General features: G+C 62.6%; 1 pseudogene; it reads left to right on the forward strand.

Moving 5' to 3' along the window:
* The first annotated feature begins 2571 nt into the window (after positions 1–2571).
* On the forward strand, positions 2572–7684 carry LOC119102984 (ubiquitin carboxyl-terminal hydrolase 2-like; annotated as a pseudogene).
* Positions 7685–7690: the final 6 nt, after the last annotated feature.

Genomic DNA, 7690 nt, shown 5'->3' on the forward strand with positions numbered 1-7690 from the left:
TTGTGGCTTTGACTGTTCGTTGCGTCCACGCATTTCCGCGAAATTTTCACGCCGTCGCGATGCCATGGATGCTTAGGGATACCGGATCAAAGGACAAGGGCGTGCACAGCAGAGATGCGAAGACCATAGATACCACAGGACCAAGGAATATTTGCTTAGGTGTTGCAAACTCCGCTGTTGCCTGGCTGAAACACTGAACCGCTTGCGTGCCGAACAGGCTAGGGATGCATATGTGCTCGGCAGACCGTGTATTGATTTCGCCTCTGCAATGCAGCGTGTCGAGCGGCATCACTGGCCAAATGGAGTCCGGTCCTTGCTGCGGCGCGTCGGGCCATTGCTCATGCCGCGCGCCGGCGCCTGGCAGCGGCAATGGCGTGGCTGCCAGACCGCCCGTGCCCATGTCATCTTCAGAAAGCACTTAGTGTCGGTCACGCGGTCTGCTGACGGCGCCCGAGTGTTTAGCGTCGTGAACGCCGTTAATAATTCATGTATAGGGAGCGGACCGGCTAAGCGGCGGCGCAACGATGCGCGCCCCGCGTGATGGGTCTTGTCTGGCGCTGCTGGCTGCCCTGTTTCGCCTAGTGTCGGTTGCGACATGCCGCTCATGTGGCCAAGATGATGGGCCTGGTCATCGCAGTCATGACACATGGCACCCCATTTTCTGCGGACGGACGCGGGTCGTTTGTAGTGCGGCACGCCATCATTGTGATAGTGCGTTTTGCGTGGAAGGGTCCCGCGAGCGTGTTCGCGGCCAGACGTCCGTGCTTTGCGGTCTGGCGTCCGCGGGCTGTCGTAATGTTGCCCACCCAAGTGAAGAACAGGCCTGTAGTATATCTGACGTGGCGTTTTCTGTTGTCTGTTAGCCTTGGGCTGTGGCGTGCCGTGACTGGCCAGGTATTCCTATCATCAGCGGTGGAACTTGAGCAGCTAGCCCGCGAAGCGAACCGTGACGCGCGTCGAGCGATCGACCTGTCGGCATCGGGCTCCCTGCCGTACTTGGAGCGCTGAAGCTCTCTCTCCCCTCCAATGCTAGCTGGTGGACGAGTGGCAGGGACTGACGGCGGTGCGTGTGCCGCTGTCGGCTGCACTGTGACATTGTGAGGCGGGCGTCCCGCCGCCGCCAGCGTGACTCGCGGCCAGCTGGGCCATGGCTCCCGATGGTGCGCTAGGTGGGTTCTCAGGCTACTGTCGGGCGCTGGTGCTCAGTACAGCGGGGCCGGGTGGAGCGCGACTGCGGCGGTGCCGGCGGCCCCCGCCGTTCACCGCCGCCCCTCTGCCCCCCGGTGACAGTGGGAGCGGTACCTGTCGACGCCGGTGGCGCGGGCCGCGGCGCGCCCTTGACCTGACCCCCACGCTGGCAGATGAGGTTGGCGAGCGCCAGGTAAACTGGCGGCCACGCGCCCCGCCGCTCTAACATTGCCTCGAGCGCTGGGCGGCCGGCGCACGCGGCGGCCCGTCGCCAGCCGCCGGCGGCTCTAACGCTCGCGCGAGCTCCGGACGGCGAGCTGCCGGCCGGCCTAACGCTTAGCTAGACACGTTAAACAGCGCCGACCCTGTGGCAGCGCCGACCCCTATCCACTCCGCTGCGGTGAGACCTTGGCAGCACCACCACAGCGGAGTGAGCAATTCGCCTGCCGCGGCACCCTCGCGTGTCATCTGTTGGGGGCCTCGTGAGAAGCCCTACATGGTGGCTGGAAGCCGGCCGACCGCCGTCGCTAACCTGCAGCTGACAGAGCTTTGTCGAAACAGTGCCCTTACGCCTCATGGTGGCTGGAAGCCGGTCGGCCGCCGTCGCTAACGTGCAGCTGACAGGGCTTTGTCGAAACAGTGCCCTTACGCCTCATGTTTCCTTCGCAGAAGCCGTTTGTGTGAGCGTTTTCGCAGTGGTTGACATAGAAGTTCGTCGTCTGGAACTATAGTGTTTTGAGTTATGTTTCCTGGCGAAGATGTTCTAATGCTTCTACCGGCGTGGCAGGAGTTTTGTTTGGATACTACGAACTGCTGACATTTTATTGTGATTGGCAGTTTGGCACGGCCAGTTTTGTTGTGTTACACGCAAAGCCCTGCTTCTAACAGACGGGCATCATGTGCTTCGTGCTGATGTTAGCGCTGGTAACAGAAGCAGAAGGAGAACATAAGTTGGCGTGATCCGTGTTGAGTTATTTTTACACGTTGCAAGGGAACGGCTAATAGCCGTTGCATGCGAAATAAAGGGACCATACATAACTGGGTACGCGGAAAAAGGTAGAACTGTTGTGCATCAGAAGGTGCACAGAACGGCGAAACATTCAGCGTACGGCTCGGTAGGGGAAGGGGAGAGGGACGTGAGAGTCATCTGCATTATGACGCTATACACCCGTACAAATGTTTACATGCAGACTCTTGGTGGCGCTCACTGCTGCGCGCCTCCGCCACCGTCGCTACCGCTGATCGGTGTCGCCACCTGCCGGCAGACCCTGAGTTCGCCGGCCGGCCGCCGGTCGTCGCTGCTGTCGTCCGACTCGGCCGCGGCCGCCGCCTCCTCCTCCTCCCGGCGCCGACCTGCCGACAGTCCGCCCCGGCAGGGGCCCGCCTGCCGGGCCTCACCGGCCTCAGGAACATCGGCAACACGGTGTGTGCGGCGATACGTGACGCTTGGCTGATTATCCCGGAGCCGAGCCGAGCCGTGGGTCCCCGATGGTCGCCGACGGCATGTGCTTGCCTGTGGGCACTGGTGACCGGCGCCGCGTGCGCTGGTCTGCCTGCGCCGCGCCGGGCGGGCGGCGTCTGACGGCGCTGGCGCTGACCGTGCGCCACCTGTCCGCTGGCAGTGCTTCATGAACTCAGTCCTGCAGTGTCTGAGCAACACGCGCGCCCTGCACGACTACATCCTGCGTGACGAGTACTCGGCCGACATCAACACCACCACGTCCTCCATGAAAGGCGCGCTCATCAGAGGTAGGGCTGACGGCAGACCTCACGGTTGTAGTGCAGCGCTTGTGCGACCTCCGCCCCGCCGTCCGTGTCTGGACGCCCCTGCCCGCCGGCAGCCGTGCTGACCTCTGGTCCTCTGGTCCTCTGGTCCCCTGGTCCTCTGGTCCTCCGGTATTTTGCACTAGAGTCCGGTTGGGTGGTTCGGATGGGTTGTCCGGCCCCCGCACAGATCTAGGTTTGGCCTGGCCGACGTGCCTCCAGCCGTTGCGTTCGTCCAGTCGCTATCCTATGCTTGCAGAGTGCCTCTTGCAGTCACCTTGACCGGCGACACCCAACACGCCGCTGCTGTCCGCAGGCGCCTATCTGTCCTGCGGCCAGGTCGCGGCCCCGCTGATGAGCCGCCGCTTGCGTTGCAGCGTTCGCGACGCTCATGTCCGACCTCTGGAAGAAGACGGACCAGGCGGACGTGGTGCTGACCACGGCGCCGTTCAAGTCGCAGATCCAGCGGTTCGCCCGCGCTTCATGGGCTACCAGCAGCAGGACGCGCAGGAGTTTCTTAGGTCAGTGTCGGGCATTGGAAGAGGGATTACTCAGGACAGCATCGGGCGCTGGGAGAGGGGATACTTGGGTCACCATCGGGCGCTGGGAGAAAGGTTACTCGGGTTAGCGTCGCGCACTGGGAGAGGGGCTACTCAGGATCAGCGTCGCGCACGGGGCCAGGGGTTACTCAGGACAGCATCGGGCGCTGGGAGAGGGGTTACTCGGGCCAGCATCGGGCGCTGGAGAGGGTTCAGTCGGGCCAGCATCGAGCGCTGGGAGAGGGGTTACTCGGGCCAGCATCGGGCGCTGGAGAGGGTTTAGTCGGGCCAGCATCGGGCGCTGGGAGAGGGGGTTACTCGGGCCACCATCGGGCGCTGAGAGGGTTTAGTCGGGCCAGCATCGGGCGCTGGGAGAGGGGTTACTCGGGCCAGCATGATACTCAGGCGATAGTTTGCCAGATCATGGAGCTACTCAGGTGGGATTTCTATCAGCTGCTTGACTCACTCACCCAGATGAGTTTAATCGTTGAGATCGATGGCACAGCCAGAGATGTTGGATCACAGCACTCTGAAAACAGACGCCTCCAGGTGTTGCCTGGTGTGTGCCTGCGTGTGTGGGGGGGGGGGGGGAAGGGACGTGACTCCTCGGTAGGACTGACAACGAGCCGGCGCCGCTCAGGTACCTGCTCGAGGGTCTGCACGAGGATGTGAACCGCGTCACCAGCCGACCCCGGCCCATCACCACCGACATCGACGACAGTCTCAGGTGTGTCCCCTCCCCGCCCGGGCGCCACTCTTCACCCGCGACGGCGGTGGTGCCACGGCGGCGGCGCCGCACTTCGAACCGGTCGGGATCAGAGCAGTTCAGAGCTTCGAGCCGGTCAGGATCATAGCAGTTCAGAGCTTCGAGCAGGTCGGAATCAGAGCAGTTCAGAGCTTTGAGCCGGTCAGGATCAGAGCAGTTTAAAGCTTTGAGCTGGTCAGGACCAGAGCAATCCAGAGCTTCGAGCTGAGAACAGTGTGTGACAGCGGCTCTGTGCGCTGAGATGACTGACACGGCCTCGCGTTGATCGGCTGCGCTCATGTGCGCCTCACACAGGAGGGGTGCAAAAGCCATCGGACGGCTCGGTCGACGGCTGCCACGGATCTGTAACAGCTTACATGCTCTGCGACGCTTGATGTGGAGCCATGGGAACCTGGCCGATGTGAGCCATTGTTGTTGCAGTACCAGCCAGCAGTCTATGGAGGCCTGGAAGCTTTCTGCGCCTGGAAACTCCAAGTTTGTCGACCTGTTCGTGGGCCAGCTCAAGTCTACCCTGAGGTGAGCGCCGCGGATACTGTGCCCATCTGCAGGGCTCGGCTTGCGGCTGTGCCCAACCGTGATTCCGTGCCGACTCTGGGCTGTGATCCCGTTCACTCGAAATTCACTGCAGTTGTGATGGTGACCTGGTGGAGGCTTCACTTGTGACAGGCGCTCGTTGTGTGGCCTTTATGGTTTGCCTATCACAGATGGATGGTCCTCAGTGTGTCGCCGCGCACCTGCCTGTCGCCGCAGACGCGCGGTGTTTGGCCCCGCTGACCCGTCACCACGTGTTTAGCGTGTGACCTCTGTGACCCGTGTGACACCGGCAGGTGCGCGGTGTTTGATCTCGCTGACCCGCCACCATGTGTTCAGCGTGTGACCTCTGTGACCGCGTGAACCGGCAGGTGCGCGGTGTTTGACCTCGCAGATCCATCACCGTGTGCTTAGCGTGTGACCTCTGACCCGTGTGACACCGGCAGGTGCGCAGCGTTCGACCTCGCTGACCCGTCACCATGTTCATTGTGTGACCTCGGTGACCCGTGTGACCCGGCAGGTGCGCAGCGTTCGACCTCGCTGACCCGTCACCATGTGTTCAGCGTGTGACCTCTGTAACCCGTGTGACACCGGCAGGTGCGCAGCGTTTGACCTCGCTGACCCGTTGTCATGTGTCCAGCGTGCGACTCTGTGACCCGTTTGACCCCGGAAGTTGCGTGGTGTTTGACCTCGCTGACCTGTCGCCTGTGTTCAGCGTGTGACCTCTATGACCGGTGTGACCCCGGCAGGTGCACGGTGTGCGGGCACGCGTCGGTTACGTTCGATCCCTTCTGGGATCTGAGCCTGCCGATCCCGTCCAAGACGGGCCAGGTGCGACTACAGGCCTGCTTCGACCTCTTCACCAAGGAGGAGGTCCTCGACGGGGACGAGAAGCCGGTCAGTGGGACGGGGACGGGGACGGGGACAGGGACGGCGACGGGGACGGGGACGGGGACGAGACGGGGACGGGGACGGGGACGGGACGGGGACGGGGACGGGGACGGGAACGGGAACGGGAACGGGGACGGGAACGGGGACGGGGACGGGAGCGGGGACAGGAACGGTAACAGGAGCGGGAATGGGAGCAGGGACGGGATGGGGATGGGACGGCACGAGGTGGGTGGGATCGGCAGCTGACCGTGCGCTCGCCCGTCACTTCCAGGCCTTATTCATGCGTACACATGGTGCATTAGAGTCATTGAGATTCGTGAGAAACCTTGATTTTGAGTACATCATACATGTCTCCAAAACTTGTGCTGATGTGGTTATTGTCCCCGTGTATTGCGATTATCGACCGCGGTGTGTAAGCTCCAGACACGTTGAATGTGGAATTGCCTTTAATAATGCACCCTGTCGTGCGCCATGTCACCATGAGGGTGCTGACTGCTGCTCACCCGCAGACGTGCGCCAAATGTCAGAAGCGCCAGCGGTGCACCAAGGGCTTCTCCATCCAGAAGTTCCCGCGCATCCTGGTGGTGCACCTGAAGCGATTCTCGCCGCAGGAGCGCTTCCGGGGCAAGCTCGGCTGCGCTGTCGACTTCCCGGTCAGCGGCCTCGACCTCAGTCCGTACTCGGCCGGACAGGGGCCCTGCAAGTGAGTGAGGGGCGCGGCTGACTGTGGCCGGGGCGGCGCAGCGCTTCAGAGGCCGTCGCCGCCTGTCCCTCCGCGCGGCTGGCAGGCAGCGTTGTAAGGAGCCCTTTCGGTGAGGTCGGACCGGTGACGACCTTGGCGTGCGTGGCGAGCTGACGCAGCTGGCGGTGGTGTGACCGGACCTTCTGCTGGCGCAGGTACAACTTGTACGGCGTGGCCAACCACTCCGGCACGCTGTTCTCGGGCCACTACACGGCCTACTGCCAGCACCCGCTCTCGGGCGACTGGTACGAGTACAACGACTCGCGGTACGTACGGCCAGCGCCGCTGTTCTGACCCGGGGAAGCTCCCCACCTGCTGTGTTTGGCATTGGATGCTCCGTTCGTACGGAATTTTAACTTTGCGCTTACGTTCACATCATTTGTAGGCCCGTTCGCCGGCGTGTCTAGACTTGGTGCCTCATGGACTTTGTCTTTTAGACTGTTGTGAATTGTACTGAGCAAAAGGTAAGCAGCCCGTTTTTCAGCAGATTTCGCTGTTTTTTATGATCTTATCGTGCCGGCCTGACCGCAGTTATTGTGAGCCTCTAAGTCTCGTCTCGGAAATATGTATCCATCGACAGCTGCTTGTTTAGTCCGCGTTTTGCGACATGATGTCAGTAAGGTATCAACGTCAATTTATGTCACTGCATCATATTGTAGAGGTGAAGTTTTACAGCAACGTTTTAAGAAGACGAGAACTGTTAAAATATGTTATGCTTTCGACTGTCGGTGTATTCGCGTGTGCCACAACGCCAATGGGGCGCTCCACACCGCAGCGTGGGCCGGACGTCGCCCTCACCGGGCTCCGTGTCGGCAGGGTGCGTCCCATCTCGTCGCGCACGGTCAGCAGCAGCGAAGCGTACGTGCTCTTCTTCGAGCTGGCCGGCTCCTCGCACTGCTAGTCGACCGCCGACGCCGCCTCGCGTTGCTGGCGCGCGGGCCGAGTCTCGGCCGGCCTCTCGAGTCCCGAGAGACCGGCTCGAGTCTCGTGCCTCGGCGTCTTGGGCAGGACGGCGGAGCGGCGCCACTGCCGGGAGGTAGCTGCCGTCGGACGGCGTCCCGCAGGTTCTGTGGGGCGACCGCCACGCTCACGAGCGGCGGCGTGATCGCGGTCGGCTTGCGTCGGCGCCTGATTGGTCGGGGCCTTGGAGCGGCGGCCGTCGGATTGGTCCAGTCGCCGGCGCGGCGCGGCGGCTCGGACAGGAGGCTGGTGGCGGCGGCGGCGGACCAGCCCGCTACCGCAGCCGCCCGGAGGTCGGGTTGGGAGCAC

Source organism: Pollicipes pollicipes, unplaced genomic scaffold (genome assembly GCF_011947565.3).
Source record: "Pollicipes pollicipes isolate AB1234 unplaced genomic scaffold, Ppol_2.1 Scaffold_2555;HRSCAF=2994_pilon_pilon_pilon, whole genome shotgun sequence".
Classification (NCBI taxonomy): Eukaryota; Metazoa; Arthropoda; class Thecostraca; order Pollicipedomorpha; family Pollicipedidae; genus Pollicipes; species Pollicipes pollicipes.